At 40.6% G+C, this 15,494-nt stretch overlaps 23 non-coding genes across 23 annotated transcripts; all 23 read left to right on the top strand.

The window, feature by feature from the left end:
• Positions 1-862: 862 nt before the first annotated feature.
• On the top strand, positions 863-935 carry Trnar-ucu (transfer RNA arginine (anticodon UCU)). The gene has a single exon. It is a non-coding gene; the product is annotated as a tRNA-Arg (tRNA).
• A 971-nt stretch (positions 936-1,906) lies between these two features.
• Positions 1,907-1,979, top strand: Trnar-ucu (transfer RNA arginine (anticodon UCU)). Its single transcript has one exon. It is a non-coding gene; the product is annotated as a tRNA-Arg (tRNA).
• A 129-nt stretch (positions 1,980-2,108) lies between these two features.
• Positions 2,109-2,190, top strand: Trnas-uga (transfer RNA serine (anticodon UGA)). Its single transcript has one exon. It is a non-coding gene; the product is annotated as a tRNA-Ser (tRNA).
• Positions 2,191-3,443: 1,253 nt separating this feature from the next.
• On the top strand, positions 3,444-3,514 carry Trnag-gcc (transfer RNA glycine (anticodon GCC)). The gene has a single exon. It is a non-coding gene; the product is annotated as a tRNA-Gly (tRNA).
• Positions 3,515-4,001: 487 nt separating this feature from the next.
• Trnar-ucu (transfer RNA arginine (anticodon UCU)) lies at positions 4,002-4,074 on the top strand. The gene has a single exon. It is a non-coding gene; the product is annotated as a tRNA-Arg (tRNA).
• A 129-nt stretch (positions 4,075-4,203) lies between these two features.
• On the top strand, positions 4,204-4,285 carry Trnas-uga (transfer RNA serine (anticodon UGA)). Its single transcript has one exon. It is a non-coding gene; the product is annotated as a tRNA-Ser (tRNA).
• A 1,253-nt stretch (positions 4,286-5,538) lies between these two features.
• On the top strand, positions 5,539-5,609 carry Trnag-gcc (transfer RNA glycine (anticodon GCC)). Its single transcript has one exon. It is a non-coding gene; the product is annotated as a tRNA-Gly (tRNA).
• Positions 5,610-6,298: 689 nt separating this feature from the next.
• Positions 6,299-6,380, top strand: Trnas-uga (transfer RNA serine (anticodon UGA)). The gene has a single exon. It is a non-coding gene; the product is annotated as a tRNA-Ser (tRNA).
• A 197-nt stretch (positions 6,381-6,577) lies between these two features.
• Trnag-gcc (transfer RNA glycine (anticodon GCC)) lies at positions 6,578-6,648 on the top strand. Its single transcript has one exon. It is a non-coding gene; the product is annotated as a tRNA-Gly (tRNA).
• A 976-nt stretch (positions 6,649-7,624) lies between these two features.
• Positions 7,625-7,695, top strand: Trnag-gcc (transfer RNA glycine (anticodon GCC)). The gene has a single exon. It is a non-coding gene; the product is annotated as a tRNA-Gly (tRNA).
• Positions 7,696-8,182: 487 nt separating this feature from the next.
• Positions 8,183-8,255, top strand: Trnar-ucu (transfer RNA arginine (anticodon UCU)). Its single transcript has one exon. It is a non-coding gene; the product is annotated as a tRNA-Arg (tRNA).
• A 129-nt stretch (positions 8,256-8,384) lies between these two features.
• Positions 8,385-8,466, top strand: Trnas-uga (transfer RNA serine (anticodon UGA)). The gene has a single exon. It is a non-coding gene; the product is annotated as a tRNA-Ser (tRNA).
• Positions 8,467-9,719: 1,253 nt separating this feature from the next.
• On the top strand, positions 9,720-9,790 carry Trnag-gcc (transfer RNA glycine (anticodon GCC)). The gene has a single exon. It is a non-coding gene; the product is annotated as a tRNA-Gly (tRNA).
• A 689-nt stretch (positions 9,791-10,479) lies between these two features.
• Trnas-uga (transfer RNA serine (anticodon UGA)) lies at positions 10,480-10,561 on the top strand. The gene has a single exon. It is a non-coding gene; the product is annotated as a tRNA-Ser (tRNA).
• A 197-nt stretch (positions 10,562-10,758) lies between these two features.
• Positions 10,759-10,829, top strand: Trnag-gcc (transfer RNA glycine (anticodon GCC)). The gene has a single exon. It is a non-coding gene; the product is annotated as a tRNA-Gly (tRNA).
• A 486-nt stretch (positions 10,830-11,315) lies between these two features.
• Trnar-ucu (transfer RNA arginine (anticodon UCU)) lies at positions 11,316-11,388 on the top strand. The gene has a single exon. It is a non-coding gene; the product is annotated as a tRNA-Arg (tRNA).
• A 129-nt stretch (positions 11,389-11,517) lies between these two features.
• Positions 11,518-11,599, top strand: Trnas-uga (transfer RNA serine (anticodon UGA)). Its single transcript has one exon. It is a non-coding gene; the product is annotated as a tRNA-Ser (tRNA).
• A 630-nt stretch (positions 11,600-12,229) lies between these two features.
• Positions 12,230-12,302, top strand: Trnar-ucu (transfer RNA arginine (anticodon UCU)). Its single transcript has one exon. It is a non-coding gene; the product is annotated as a tRNA-Arg (tRNA).
• A 129-nt stretch (positions 12,303-12,431) lies between these two features.
• Trnas-uga (transfer RNA serine (anticodon UGA)) lies at positions 12,432-12,513 on the top strand. Its single transcript has one exon. It is a non-coding gene; the product is annotated as a tRNA-Ser (tRNA).
• Positions 12,514-13,276: 763 nt separating this feature from the next.
• Trnar-ucu (transfer RNA arginine (anticodon UCU)) lies at positions 13,277-13,349 on the top strand. Its single transcript has one exon. It is a non-coding gene; the product is annotated as a tRNA-Arg (tRNA).
• Positions 13,350-13,765: 416 nt separating this feature from the next.
• Positions 13,766-13,836, top strand: Trnag-gcc (transfer RNA glycine (anticodon GCC)). Its single transcript has one exon. It is a non-coding gene; the product is annotated as a tRNA-Gly (tRNA).
• A 911-nt stretch (positions 13,837-14,747) lies between these two features.
• On the top strand, positions 14,748-14,820 carry Trnar-ucu (transfer RNA arginine (anticodon UCU)). Its single transcript has one exon. It is a non-coding gene; the product is annotated as a tRNA-Arg (tRNA).
• A 416-nt stretch (positions 14,821-15,236) lies between these two features.
• On the top strand, positions 15,237-15,307 carry Trnag-gcc (transfer RNA glycine (anticodon GCC)). The gene has a single exon. It is a non-coding gene; the product is annotated as a tRNA-Gly (tRNA).
• The last annotated feature ends 187 nt before the right edge of the window (positions 15,308-15,494 follow it).

Below are 15,494 nucleotides of genomic sequence, written 5' to 3'. Positions count from 1 at the left end.
AAAGCTACTAAAGTAGAAGCTGTGATGCCCGAGTGGTTAAGGCGTTGGACTTGAAATCCAATGAGATATTCCCGCGCAGGTTCGAACCCTGCTCGCAGCGTTTAATTTTGTAAACATATGAACATTGAACCACAAATTACTAACGTAGTAACTTTGATGGCCGAGTGCTTAAGGCGTTGGACTTGAAATCCAGCGGGATATTCTCACGGAGGTTCGAGCCCTGCTCGCAGCGTTTAATTTTGTTTTATTTAAGATAAAAACATTAAAATGCAATCGAGAGTGAAAAGATAACCTACCGCGAACGAGCGTTGGTGGTTCAGTGGTAGAATTCTCGCCTGCCACGCGGGAGGCCTGGGTTTGATTCCCGGCCAATGCAGCTCATAATATCTTCAAGAATTTGATAATAATTCATGGTACGAAATATGGAAAATGTTCTGTTTTCTATTAAAAGTTGCGAGACTTCGTGGCGCAATGGATAGCGCACTGGACTTCTAATCCAGAATACATTTTAAATTCTAATTAATACATCTTTCCCATCAAAATCCGTTGCTTATGTACTTTTTAAATTTATGCTTATCTCTTTTTTAAATTATTAATAAAGAGACAAAGTCTGTGAACCACAAGTTACTAGCGGAGAAGCTGTGATGACCGAGTGATTAAGGCGTTGGACTTGATATCCAGCGGGATATTCCCTCGCAGGTTCGTACCCTGCTCGTAGCGTTTAATATTGTTTTATTAACATATGAACATCAAAATGCAATCTAGAACGAAAAGATAACCTATTGCGCAACGAGCATAGGTGTTTCAGTGGTAGATTTCTCGCCTGCCACGCGGGAGATCGGGATTCGATTAAACCTTGCGAGTCTTCGTGGCGCAATGGATAGCGCGCTGGACTTCTAATTCAGAGGTTCCGGGTTCGAGTCCCGGCGAAGATGGTGTTCATTTATGCGAATACATTTTATATTCTCATTAATACATCTTTCCCGTCAATATCCGTTGCTTATGTATTTTTTGAATTTTACTAAAGAGATAAAATCTGTATACCAAAAGCTACTAAAGTAGAAGCTGTGATGCCCGAGTGGTTAAGGCGTTGGACTTGAAATCCAATGAGATATTCCCGCGCAGGTTCGAACCCTGCTCGCAGCGTTTAATTTTGTAAACATATGAACATTGAACCACAAATTACTAACGTAGTAACTTTGATGGCCGAGTGCTTAAGGCGTTGGACTTGAAATCCAGCGGGATATTCTCACGGAGGTTCGAGCCCTGCTCGCAGCGTTTAATTTTGTTTTATTTAAGATAAAAACATTAAAATGCAATCGAGAGTGAAAAGATAACCTACCGCGAACGAGCGTTGGTGGTTCAGTGGTAGAATTCTCGCCTGCCACGCGGGAGGCCTGGGTTTGATTCCCGGCCAATGCAGCTCATAATATTTTCAAGAATTTGATAATATTTCATGGTACAAAATATGGAAAATGATCTGTTTTCTATTAAAAGTTGCGAGACTTCGTGGCGCAATCGATAGCGCACTGGTCTTCTATCCAGAATACATTTTAAATTCTAATTAATACATTTTTCCCATCAATATCCGTTGCTTATGTATTTTTTAAATTTATGCTTATTTCTTTTTTAAATTATTACTAAAGAGACAAAGTCTGTGAACCACAAGTTACTAGCGGTGAAGCTGTGATGACCGAGTGATTAAGGCGTTGGACTTGAAATCCAGCGGGATATTCCGCGCAGGTTCGTACCCTGCTCGCAGCGTTTAATATTGTTTTATTAACATATGAACATCAAAATGCAATCGAGAGTGAAAAGATAACCTATTGCGCAACGAGCATTGGTGTTTCAGTGGTAGATTTCTCGCCTGCCACGCGGGAGATCGGGATTCGATTAAACCTTGCGAGTCTTCGTGGCGCAATGGATAGCGCGCTGGACTTCTAATCCAGAGGTTCCGGGTTCGAGTCCCGGCGAAGATGGTGTTCATTTATGCGACTACATTTTATATTCTAATTAATACATCTTTCCCGTCAATATCCGTTGGTTATGTATATTTTGAATTTTACTAAAGAGATAAAATCTGTATAACAAAAGTTACTAAAGTAGAAGCTGTGATGGCCGAGAGGTTAAGGCGTTGGACTTGAAATCCAATGGGATATTCCCGCGCAGGTTCGAACCCTGCTCGCAGCGTTTAATTTTGTAAACATAGGAAACATTGAACCACAAATTACTAACGTAGTAACTGTGATGGCCGAGTGCTTAAGGCGTTGGACTTGAAATCAAGCGGGATTTTCTCACGGAGGTTCGAGCCCTGCTCGCAGCGTTTAATTTTGTTTTATTTAAGTTAAAAACATTAAATTGCAATCGAGAGTGAAAAGATAACCTACCGCGAACGAGCATTGGTGGTTCAGTGGTAGAATTCTCGCCTGCCACGCGGGCAACCCGGGTTCGATTCCCGGCCAATGCAGCTCATAATATTTTTAAGAATTTGATATTAATTCAGGGTACGAAAAATGGAAAATGTTCTGTTTTCTTTTAAAAGTTGCGAGTCTTCGTGGCGCAATGGTTAGCGCACTGGACTTCTAATCCAGAATACATTTTAAATTCTAATTAATACATCTTTCCCATCAATATCCGTTGCTTATGTATTTTTTAAATTTATGCTTATCTCTTTTTTAAATTATTACTAAAGAGACAAAGTCTGTGAACCACAAGTTATTAGCGGAGAAGCTGTGATGACCGAGTGATTAAGGCGTTGGACTTGAAATACAGCGGGATATTCCCGCGCAGGTTCGTACCCTGCTCGCAGCGTTTAATCTTGTTTTATTAACATATGAACATTAAAATGCAATCGAGAGTGAAAAGATAACCTATTGCGCAACGAGCATTGGTGTTTCAGTGGTAGATTTCTCGCCTGCCACGTGGGAGATCGGGATTCGATTAAACCTTGCGAGTCTTCGTGGCGCAATGGATAGCGCGCTCGACTTCTAATCCAGAGGTTCTGGGTTCGAGTCCCGGGGAAGGTGGTGTTCATTTATGCGAATACATTTTAAATTCTAATTAATACATCTTTACCGTCAATATCCGTTGCTTATGTATTTTTTTAAATTTTACTAAAGAGATAAAATCTGTATACCAAAAGTTACTAAAGTGGAATCTGTAATGGCCGAGTGGTTAAGGCGTTGGACTTGAAATCCAATGGGATATTCCTGCGCAGGTTGAAACCCTGCTCGCAGCGTTTAATTTTGTAAACATATGAACATTGAACCATAAATTACTAACGTAGTAACTGTGATGGCCGAGTGCTTAAGGCGTTGGACTTGAAATCAAGCGGGATATTCTCACGGAGGTTCGAGCCCTGCTCGCAGCGTTTAATTTTGTTTTATTTAAGATAAAAACATTAAAATGCAATCGAGAGTGAAAAGATAACTTACCGCGAACGAGCATTGGTGGTTCAGTGGTAGAATTCTCGCCTGCCACGCGGGAGGCCCGGGTTCGATTCCCGGCCAATGCAGCTCATAATATTTTCAAGAATTTGATAATAATTCATGGTACAAAATATGGAAAATGGTCTGTTTTCTATTAAAAGGTTGCGAGACTTCGTGGCGCAATGGATAGCGCACTGGACTTCTAATCCAGAATACATTTTAAATTCTAATTAATACATCTTTCCCATCAAAATCCGTTGCTTATGTACTTTTTAAATTTATGCTTATCTCTTTTTTAAATTATTAATAAAGAGACAAAGTCTGTGAACCACAAGTTACTAGCGGAGAAGCTGTGATGACCGAGTGATTAAGGCGTTGGACTTGATATCCAGCGGGATATTCCCTCGCAGGTTCGTACCCTGCTCGTAGCGTTTAATATTGTTTTATTAACATATGAACATCAAAATGCAATCTAGAACGAAAAGATAACCTATTGCGCAACGAGCATAGGTGTTTCAGTGGTAGATTTCTCGCCTGCCACGCGGGAGATCGGGATTCGATTAAACCTTGCGAGTCTTCGTGGCGCAATGGATAGCGTGCTGGACTTCTAATCCTGAGGTTCCGGGTTCGAGCCCCGGCGAAGATGGTGTTCATTTATGCGAATACATTTTATATTCTAATTAATACATCTTTCCCGTCAATATCCGTTGGTTATGTATATTTTGAATTTTACTAAAGAGATAAAATCTGTATAACAAAAGTTACTAAAGTAGAAGCTGTGATGGCCGAGAGGTTAAGGCGTTGGACTTGAAATCCAATGGGATATTCCCGCGCAGGTTCGAACCCTGCTCGCAGCGTTTAATTTTGTAAACATAGGAAACATTGAACCACAAATTACTAACGTAGTAACTGTGATGGCCGAGTGCTTAGGGCGTTGGACTTGAAATCAAGCGGGATTTTCTCACGGAGGTTCGAGCCCTGCTCGCAGCGTTTAATTTTGTTTTGTTTAAGTTAAAAACATTAAATTGCAATCGAGAGTGAAAAGATAACCTACCGCGAACGAGCATTGGTGGTTCAGTGGTAGAATTCTCGCCTGCCACGCGGGCAACCCGGGTTCGATTCCCGGCCAATGCAGCTCGTAATATTTTTAAGAATTTGATATTAATTCAGGGTACGAAAAATGGAAAATGTTCTGTTTTCTATTAAAAGTTGCGAGTCTTCGTGGCGCAATGGTTAGCGCACTGGACTTCTAATCCAGAATACATTTTAAATTCTAATTAATACATCTTTCCCATCAATATCCGTTGCTTATGTATTTTTTAAATTTATGCTTATCTCTTTTTTAAATTATTACTAAAGAGACAAAGTCTGTGAACCACAAGTTATTAGCGGAGAAGCTGTGATGACCGAGTGATTAAGGCGTTGGACTTGAAATACAGCGGGATATTCCCGCGCAGGTTCGTACCCTGCTCGCAGCGTTTAATCTTGTTTTATTAACATATGAACATTAAAATGCAATCGAGAGTGAAAAGATAACCTATTGCGCAACGAGCATTGGTGTTTCAGTGGTAGATTTCTCGCCTGCCACGTGGGAGATCGGGATTCGATTAAACCTTGCGAGTCTTCGTGGCGCAATGGATAGCGCGCTCGACTTCTAATCCAGAGGTTCTGGGTTCGAGTCCCGGCGAAGGTGGTGTTCATTTATGCGAATACATTTTAAATTCTAATTAATACATCTTTACCGTCAATATCCGTTGCTTATGTATTTTTTTAAATTTTACTAAAGAGATAAAATCTGTATACCAAAAGTTACTAAAGTGGAATCTGTAATGGCCGAGTGGTTAAGGCGTTGGACTTGAAATCCAATGGGATATTCCTGCGCAGGTTGAAACCCTGCTCGCAGCGTTTAATTTTGTAAACATATGAACATTGAACCATAAATTACTAACGTAGTAACTGTGATGGCCGAGTGCTTAAGGCGTTGGACTTGAAATCAAGCGGGATATTCTCACGGAGGTTCGAGCCCTGCTCGCAGCGTTTAATTTTGTTTTATTTAAGATAAAAACATTAAAATGCAATCGAGAGTGAAAAGATAACTTACCGCGAACGAGCATTGGTGGTTCAGTGGTAGAATTCTCGCCTGCCACGCGGGAGGCCCGGGTTCGATTCCCGGCCAATGCAGCTCATAATATTTTCAAGAATTTGATAATAATTCATGGTACAAAATATGGAAAATGGTCTGTTTTCTATTAAAAGGTTGCGAGACTTCGTGGCGCAATGGATAGCGCACTGGACTTCTAATCCAGAATACATTTTAAATTCTAATTAATACATCTTTCCAATCAATATCCGTTGCTTATGTATTTTTTAACTTTATGCCTATCTATTTTTTAAATTATCACTAAAGAGACAAAGTCTGTGAACCACAAGTTACTAGCGGAGAAGCTGTGATGACCGAGTGATTAGGGCGTTGGACTTGAAATCCAGCGGGATATTCCCGCGCAGGTTCGTACCCTGCTCGCAGCATTTAATATTGTTTTATTAACATATGAACATCAAAATGCAATCGAGAGTGAAAAGATAACCTATTGCACAACGAGCATTGGTGTTTCAGTGGTAGATTTCTCGCCTGCCACGCGGGAGATCGGGATTCGATTAAACCTTGCGAGTCTTCGTGGCGCAATGGATAGCGCGCTGTACTTCTAATCCAGAGGTTCCGGGTTCGAGTCCTGGCGAAGATGGTGTTCATTTATGCGAATACATTTTATATTCTAATTAATACATATTTCCCGTCAATATCCGTTGCTTATGTATTTTTTGAATTTTACTAACGAGATAAAATCTGTATAACAAAAGTTACTAAAGTAGAAGCTGTGATGGCCGAGTGGTTAAGGCGTTGGACTTGAAATCCAATGGGATATTCCCGCGCAGGTTCGAACCCTGCTCGCAGCGTTTAATTTTATGAACATTGAACCACAAATTACTAACGTAGTAACTGTGATGGCCGAGTACTTAAGGCGTGGGACATGAAATCCAGCGGGATATTTTCACGTAGGTTCGAGCCCTGCTCGCAGCGTTTAATTTTGTTTTATTTAAGTTAAAAACATTAAAATGCAATCGAGAGTGAAAAGATAACCTACCGCGAACGAGCATTGGTGGTTCAGTGGTAGAATTCTCGCCTGCCACGCGGGAGGCCCGGGTTCGATTCCCGGCCAATGCAGCTCATAATATCTTCAAGAATTTGTTAATAATTCATGGTACGAAATATGGAAAATGTTCTGTTTTCTATTAAAAGTTGCGAGACTTCGTGGCGCAATGGATAGCGCACTGGACTTCTAATCCAGAATACATTTTAAATTCTAATTAATACATCTTTCCCATCAAAATCCGTTGCTTATGTACTTTTTAAATTTATGCTTGTCTCTTTTTTAAATTATTACTAAAGAGACAAAGTCTGTGAACCACAAGTTATTAGCGGAGAAGCTGTGATGACCGAGTGATTAAGGCGTTGGACTTGAAATACAGCGGGATATTCCCGCGCAGGTTCGTACCCTGCTCGCAGCGTTTAATCTTGTTTTATTAACATATGAACATTAAAATGCAATCGAGAGTGAAAAGATAACCTATTGCGCAACGAGCATTGGTGTTTCAGTGGTAGATTTCTCGCCTGCCACGTGGGAGATCGGGATTCGATTAAACCTTGCGAGTCTTCGTGGCGCAATGGATAGCGCGCTCGACTTCTAATCCAGAGGTTCTGGGTTCGAGTCCCGGCGAAGGTGGTGTTCATTTATGCGAATACATTTTAAATTCTAATTAATACATCTTTACCGTCAATATCCGTTGCTTATGTATTTTTTTAAATTTTACTAAAGAGATAAAATCTGTATACCAAAAGTTACTAAAGTGGAATCTGTAATGGCCGAGTGGTTAAGGCGTTGGACTTGAAATCCAATGGGATATTCCTGCGCAGGTTGAAACCCTGCTCGCAGCGTTTAATTTTGTAAACATATGAACATTGAACCATAAATTACTAACGTAGTAACTGTGATGGCCGAGTGCTTAAGGCGTTGGACTTGAAATCAAGCGGGATATTCTCACGGAGGTTCGAGCCCTGCTCGCAGCGTTTAATTTTGTTTTATTTAAGATAAAAACATTAAAATGCAATCGAGAGTGAAAAGATAACTTACCGCGAACGAGCATTGGTGGTTCAGTGGTAGAATTCTCGCCTGCCACGCGGGAGGCCCGGGTTCGATTCCCGGCCAATGCAGCTCATAATATTTTCAAGAATTTGATAATAATTCATGGTACAAAATATGGAAAATGGTCTGTTTTCTATTAAAAGGTTGCGAGACTTCGTGGCGCAATGGATAGCGCACTGGACTTCTAATCCAGAATACATTTTAAATTCTAATTAATACATCTTTCCCATCAAAATCCGTTGCTTATGTACTTTTTAAATTTATGCTTATCTCTTTTTTAAATTATTAATAAAGAGACAAAGTCTGTGAACCACAAGTTACTAGCGGAGAAGCTGTGATGACCGAGTGATTAAGGCGTTGGACTTGATATCCAGCGGGATATTCCCTCGCAGGTTCGTACCCTGCTCGTAGCGTTTAATATTGTTTTATTAACATATGAACATCAAAATGCAATCTAGAACGAAAAGATAACCTATTGCGCAACGAGCATAGGTGTTTCAGTGGTAGATTTCTCGCCTGCCACGCGGGAGATCGGGATTCGATTAAACCTTGCGAGTCTTCGTGGCGCAATGGATAGCGTGCTGGACTTCTAATCCTGAGGTTCCGGGTTCGAGCCCCGGCGAAGATGGTGTTCATTTATGCGAATACATTTTATATTCTAATTAATACATCTTTCCCGTCAATATCCGTTGGTTATGTATATTTTGAATTTTACTAAAGAGATAAAATCTGTATAACAAAAGTTACTAAAGTAGAAGCTGTGATGGCCGAGAGGTTAAGGCGTTGGACTTGAAATCCAATGGGATATTCCCGCGCAGGTTCGAACCCTGCTCGCAGCGTTTAATTTTGTAAACATAGGAAACATTGAACCACAAATTACTAACGTAGTAACTGTGATGGCCGAGTGCTTAAGGCGTTGGACTTGAAATCAAGCGGGATTTTCTCACGGAGGTTCGAGCCCTGCTCGCAGCGTTTAATTTTGTTTTATTTAAGTTAAAAACATTAAATTGCAATCGAGAGTGAAAAGATAACCTACCGCGAACGAGCATTGGTGGTTCAGTGGTAGAATTCTCGCCTGCCACGCGGGCAACCCGGGTTCGATTCCCGGCCAATGCAGCTCGTAATATTTTTAAGAATTTGATATTAATTCAGGGTACGAAAAATGGAAAATGTTCTGTTTTCTATTAAAAGTTGCGAGTCTTCGTGGCGCAATGGTTAGCGCACTGGACTTCTAATCCAGAATACATTTTAAATTCTAATTAATACATCTTTCCCATCAATATCCGTTGCTTATGTATTTTTTAAATTTATGCTTATCTCTTTTTTAAATTATTACTAAAGAGACAAAGTCTGTGAACCACAAGTTATTAGCGGAGAAGCTGTGATGACCGAGTGATTAAGGCGTTGGACTTGAAATACAGCGGGATATTCCCGCGCAGGTTCGTACCCTGCTCGCAGCGTTTAATCTTGTTTTATTAACATATGAACATTAAAATGCAATCGAGAGTGAAAAGATAACCTATTGCGCAACGAGCATTGGTGTTTCAGTGGTAGATTTCTCGCCTGCCACGTGGGAGATCGGGATTCGATTAAACCTTGCGAGTCTTCGTGGCGCAATGGATAGCGCGCTCGACTTCTAATCCAGAGGTTCTGGGTTCGAGTCCCGGCGAAGGTGGTGTTCATTTATGCGAATACATTTTAAATTCTAATTAATACATCTTTACCGTCAATATCCGTTGCTTATGTATTTTTTTAAATTTTACTAAAGAGATAAAATCTGTATACCAAAAGTTACTAAAGTGGAATCTGTAATGGCCGAGTGGTTAAGGCGTTGGACTTGAAATCCAATGGGATATTCCTGCGCAGGTTGAAACCCTGCTCGCAGCGTTTAATTTTGTAAACATATGAACATTGAACCATAAATTACTAACGTAGTAACTGTGATGGCCGAGTGCTTAAGGCGTTGGACTTGAAATCAAGCGGGATATTCTCACGGAGGTTCGAGCCCTGCTCGCAGCGTTTAATTTTGTTTTATTTAAGATAAAAACATTAAAATGCAATCGAGAGTGAAAAGATAACTTACCGCGAACGAGCATTGGTGGTTCAGTGGTAGAATTCTCGCCTGCCACGCGGGAGGCCCGGGTTCGATTCCCGGCCAATGCAGCTCATAATATTTTCAAGAATTTGATAATAATTCATGGTACAAAATATGGAAAATGGTCTGTTTTCTATTAAAAGGTTGCGAGACTTCGTGGCGCAATGGATAGCGCACTGGACTTCTAATCCAGAATACATTTTAAATTCTAATTAATACATCTTTCCAATCAATATCCGTTGCTTATGTATTTTTTAACTTTATGCCTATCTATTTTTTAAATTATCACTAAAGAGACAAAGTCTGTGAACCACAAGTTACTAGCGGAGAAGCTGTGATGACCGAGTGATTAGGGCGTTGGACTTGAAATCCAGCGGGATATTCCCGCGCAGGTTCGTACCCTGCTCGCAGCATTTAATATTGTTTTATTAACATATGAACATCAAAATGCAATCGAGAGTGAAAAGATAACCTATTGCACAACGAGCATTGGTGTTTCAGTGGTAGATTTCTCGCCTGCCACGCGGGAGATCGGGATTCGATTAAACCTTGCGAGTCTTCGTGGCGCAATGGATAGCGCGCTGTACTTCTAATCCAGAGGTTCCGGGTTCGAGTCCTGGCGAAGATGGTGTTCATTTATGCGAATACATTTTATATTCTAATTAATACATATTTCCCGTCAATATCCGTTGCTTATGTATTTTTTGAATTTTACTAACGAGATAAAATCTGTATAACAAAAGTTACTAAAGTAGAAGCTGTGATGGCCGAGTGGTTAAGGCGTTGGACTTGAAATCCAATGGGATATTCCCGCGCAGGTTCGAACCCTGCTCGCAGCGTTTAATTTTATGAACATTGAACCACAAATTACTAACGTAGTAACTGTGATGGCCGAGTACTTAAGGCGTGGGACATGAAATCCAGCGGGATATTTTCACGTAGGTTCGAGCCCTGCTCGCAGCGTTTAATTTTGTTTTATTTAAGTTAAAAACATTAAAATGCAATCGAGAGTGAAAAGATAACCTACCGCGAACGAGCATTGGTGGTTCAGTGGTAGAATTCTCGCCTGCCACGCGGGAGGCCCGGGTTCGATTCCCGGCCAATGCAGCTCATAATATCTTCAAGAATTTGATAATAATTCATGGTACGAAATATGGAAAATGTTCTGTTTTCTATTAAAAGTTGCGAGACTTCGTGGCGCAATGGATAGCGCACTGGACTTCTAATCCAGAATACATTTTAAATTCTAATTAATACATCTTTCCCATCAAAATCCGTTGCTTATGTACTTTTTAAATTTATGCTTATCTCTTTTTTAAATTATTAATAAAGAGACAAAGTCTGTGAACCACAAGTTACTAGCGGAGAAGCTGTGATGACCGAGTGATTAAGGCGTTGGACTTGATATCCAGCGGGATATTCCCTCGCAGGTTCGTACCCTGCTCGTAGCGTTTAATATTGTTTTATTAACATATGAACATCAAAATGCAATCTAGAACGAAAAGATAACCTATTGCGCAACGAGCATAGGTGTTTCAGTGGTAGATTTCTCGCCTGCCACGCGGGAGATCGGGATTCGATTAAACCTTGCGAGTCTTCGTGGCGCAATGGATAGCGTGCTGGACTTCTAATCCTGAGGTTCCGGGTTCGAGCCCCGGCGAAGATGGTGTTCATTTATGCGAATACATTTTATATTCTAATTAATACATCTTTCCCGTCAATATCCGTTGCTTATGTATTTTTTGAATTTTACTAAAGAGATAAAATCTGTATACCAAAAGTTACCAAAGTAGAAGCTGTGATGACCGAGTGGTTAAGGCGTTGGACTTGAAATCCAATGGGATATTCCCGCGCAGGTTCGAACCCTGCTCGCAGCGTTTAATTTTGTTTTATTTAAGATAAAAACATTAAAATGCAATCGAGAGTGAAAAGATAACCTACCGCGAACGAGCATTGGTGGTTCAGTGGTAGAATTCTAGCCTTCCACGCGGGAGACCCGGGTTCGATTCCAGGCCAATGCAGCTCATAATCTTTTCAAGAATTTGATAATATTTCATGGTACAAAATATGGAAAATGATCTGTTTGCTATTAAAAGTTGCGAGACTTCGTGGCGCAATGGATAGCGCACTGGTCTTCTAATCCAGAATACATTTTAAATTTTAATTAATACATCTTACCCATCAATATCCGTTGCTTATGTATTTTTTGAATTTATGCTTATCACTTTTTTAAATTATTACTAAAGAGACAAAGTCTGTGAACCACAAGTTACTAGCGGAGAAGCTGTGAGGACCGAGTGATTAAGGCGTTGGACTTGAAATCCAGCGGGATATTCCCGCGCAGGTTCGTACCCTGCTGGCAGCGTTTAATCTTGTTTTATTAACATATGAACATCAAAATGCAATCGAGAGTGAAAAGATAACCTATTGCGCAACGAGCATTGGTGTTTCAGTGGTAGATTTCTCGCCTGCCACGCGGGAGATCGGGATTCGATTGAACCTTGCGAGTCTTCGTGGCGCAATGGATAGCGCGCTGGACTTCTAATCCAGAGGTTCCGGGTTCGAGTCCCGGCGAAGATGGTGTTCATTTATGCGTCTACCATTTATATTCTAATTAATACATCTTTCCCGTCAATATCCGTTGCTTATGTATTTTTTGAATTTTACTAAAGAGATAAAATGTGTATACCAAAAGTTACAAAAGTAGAAGCTGTGATGGCCGAGTGGTTAAGGCGTTGGACTTGAAATCCAATGGGATATTCCCGCGCAGGTTCGAACCCTGCTCGCAGCGTTTAATTTTGTAAACAAAGGAAACATTGAACCACAAATTACTAACGTAGTAACTGTGATGGCCGAGTGCTTAAGGCGTTGGACTTGAAATCCAGCGGGATATTTTCACGGAGGTTCGAGCCCTGCTCGCAGCGTTTAATTTTGTTTTATTCAAGTTAAAAACATTAAATTGCAATCGAGAGTGAAAAGATAACCTACCGCGAACGAGCATTGGTGGTTCAGTGGTAGAATTCTCGCCTGCCACCCGGGAGGCCCGGGTTCGATTACCGGCCAATGCAGCTCATAATATTTTCAAGAATTTGATAATAATTCAGGGTACGAAATATGGAAAATGTTCTGTTTTCTATTAAAAGTTGCGAGTCTTCGTGGCGCAATGGTTAGCGCAATGGACTTCTAATCCAGAATACATTTTAAATTCTAATTAATACATCTTCCCCATCAATATCCGTTGCTTATGTATTTTTTAAATTTATGCTTATCTCTTTTTTAAATTATTACTAAAGAGACAAAGTCTGTGAACCACAAGTTATTAGCGGAGAAGCTGTGATGACCGAGTGATTAAGGCGTTGGACTTGAAATACAGCGGGATATTCCCGCGCAGGTTCGTACCCTGCTCGCAGCGTTTAATCTTGTTTTATTAACATATGAACATCAAAATGCAATCGAGAGTGAAAAGATAACCTATTGCGCAACGAGCATTGGTGTTTCAGTGGTAGATTTCTCGCCTGCCACGTGGGAGATCGGGATTCGATTAAACCTTGCGAGTCTTCGTGGCGCAATGGATAGCGCGCTGGACTTCTAATCCAGAGGTTCTGGGTTCGAGTCCCGGCGAAGATGGTGTTCATTTATGCGAATACATTTTAAATTCTAATTAATACATCTTTCCCGTCAATATCCGTTGCTTATGTATTTTTTGAATTTTACTAAAGAGATAAAATCTGTATACCAAAAGTTACTAAAGTGGAATCTGTGATGGCCGACTGGTTAAGGCGTTGGACTTGAAATCCAATGGGATATTCCCGCGCAGGTTGAAACCCTGCTCGCAGCGTTTAATTTTGTAAACATATGAACATTGAACCATAAATTACTAACGTAGTAACTGTGATGGCCGAGTGCTTAAGGCGTTGGACTTGAAATCAAGCGGGATATTCTCACGGAGGTTCGAGCCCTGCTCGCAGCGTTTAATTTTGTTTTATTTAAGATAAAAACATTAAAATGCAATCGAGAGTGAAAAGATAACTTACCGCGAACGAGCATTGGTGGTTCAGTGGTAGAATTCTCGCCTGCCGCGCGGGAGGCCCGGGTTCGATTCCCGGCCAATGCAGCTCGTAATATTTTCAAGAATTTGATAATAATTCAAGGTACAAAATATGCAAAATGATCTGTTTTCTATTAAAAGTTGCGAGACTTCGTGGCGCAATGGATAGCGCACTGGACTTCTAATCCAGAATACATTTTAAATTCTAATTAATACATCTTTCCCATCAATATCCGTTGCTTATTTATTTTTTTTAATTTATGCTTATCTCTTTTTTAAATTATTACTAAAGAGACAAAGGCTGTGAACCACAAGTTACTAGTGGAGAAGCTGTGATGACCGAGTGATTAAGGCGTTGGACTTGATATCCAGCGAGATATTCCCGCGCAGGTTCGTACCCTGCTCGTAGCGTTTAATATTGTTTTGTTAACATATGAACATCAAAATGCAATCTAGAACGAAAAGATAACCTATTGCGCAACGAGCATTGGTGTTTCAGTGGTAGATTTCTCGCCTGCCACGTGGGAGATCGGGATTCGATTAAACCTTGCGAGTCTTCGTGGCCCAATGGATAGCGCGCTGGACTTATAATCCAAAGGTTATGGGTTCGAGTCCCGGCGAAGATGGTGTTCATTTATGCGAATACATTTTACATTCTAATTAATACATCTTTCCCGTCAATATCCGTTGCTTATGTATTTTTAAATTTTACTAAAGAGATAAAATCTGTATACCAAAAGTTACTAAAGTGGAATCTGTGATGGCCGAGTGGTTAAGGCGTTGGACTTGAAATCCAGCGGGATATTTTCACGGAGGTTCGAGCCCTGCTCGCAGCGTTTAATTTGTTTTATTTAAGTTAAAAACATTAAAATGCAATCGAGATTTAAAAGATAACTTACCGCGGACGAGCATTGGTGGTTCAGTGGTAGAATTCTCGCCTGCCACGCGGGAGATCGGGATTCGATTAAACCTTGCGAGTCTTCGTGGCGCAATGGATAGCGCGCTGGACTTCTAATCCAGAGGTTCCGGATTCGAGTCCCGGCGAAGATGGTGTTCATTTATGCGAATACATTTTATATTCTAATTATTACATCTTTCCCGTCAATACCCGTTGCTTATGTGTTTTTTGAATTTTACTAAAGAGATAAAATCTGTATACCAAAAGTTACTAAAGTGGAAGCTGTGATGGCCGAGTGGTTAAGGCGTTGGACTTGAAATCCAATGGGATATTCCCGCGCAGGTTGAAACCCTGCTCGCAACGTTTAATTTTGTAAACATATGAACATTGAACCATAAATTACTAACGTAGTAACTGTGATGGCCGAGTGCTTAAGGCGTTGGACTTGAAATCCAGCGGGATATTCTCACGGAGGTTCGAGCCCTGCTCGCAGCGTTTAATTTTGTTTTATTTAAGGTAAAAACATTAAAATGCAATCGAGAGTGAAAAGATAACCTACCGCGAACGAGCATTGGTGGTTCAGTGGTAGAATTCTCGCCTGCCACGCGGGAGGCCCGGGTTCGATTCCCGGCCAATGCTGCTCATAATATTTTAAAGAATTTGATAATAATTCATAGTACAAAATATGGAAAATGATCTGTTTTCTATTAAAAGTTGCGAGACTTCGTGGCGCAATGGATAGCGCACTGGACTTCTAATCCAGAATACATTTTAAATTCTAATTAATACATCTTTCCAATCAATATCCGTTGCTTATGTATTTTTT

The sequence above is a fragment of the Styela clava genome, chromosome 3, assembly GCF_964204865.1.
Source record: "Styela clava chromosome 3, kaStyClav1.hap1.2, whole genome shotgun sequence".
NCBI classification, from domain to species: domain Eukaryota; kingdom Metazoa; phylum Chordata; class Ascidiacea; order Stolidobranchia; family Styelidae; genus Styela; species Styela clava.
Note: the sequence above shows the minus strand (reverse complement) of the source record. Positions and strands in the feature narration are given on the sequence as shown.